Here is a 389-nt window from a genome sequence, read left to right as displayed (position 1 = left end):
CGGTAACTCACTGGGCCCCTTCCATTGTTATGTAGGTATTGTCGTTACCATACCTGTTTTCGCCACTAACGTACCTGTTCTTGTGCATGTACCAGAAGGAGGAGGTCGAGTTTCTACGACGAGACGGTGCTTCGCCCGGCTACGAGGACTCCGTACACGAGGGGGAGGGGAAAGACATTGAAGAAGTAATTGTGAATGAAATGGCGGGATGGCAGGACGAATGGGTTGTTTTTGGTTTTCGCTTACCTGTCGAGGCGTGCAAATGGTAAACATAGTAGACTTGAACAATTAATCACTTGCTTTTATGTTTATTCTAACATTGACGCTTTACTTTTTCATTTGACATGTGCGTTGGAATTTTGACAAGCGTCCCACATTTTGCCTTGCCG

This window comes from Olea europaea, chromosome 11 (assembly GCF_002742605.1).
Source record: "Olea europaea var. sylvestris chromosome 11, O_europaea_v1, whole genome shotgun sequence".
Taxonomy (NCBI): Eukaryota; Viridiplantae; Streptophyta; class Magnoliopsida; order Lamiales; family Oleaceae; genus Olea; species Olea europaea.
This window is presented reverse-complemented; position numbering follows the sequence as displayed.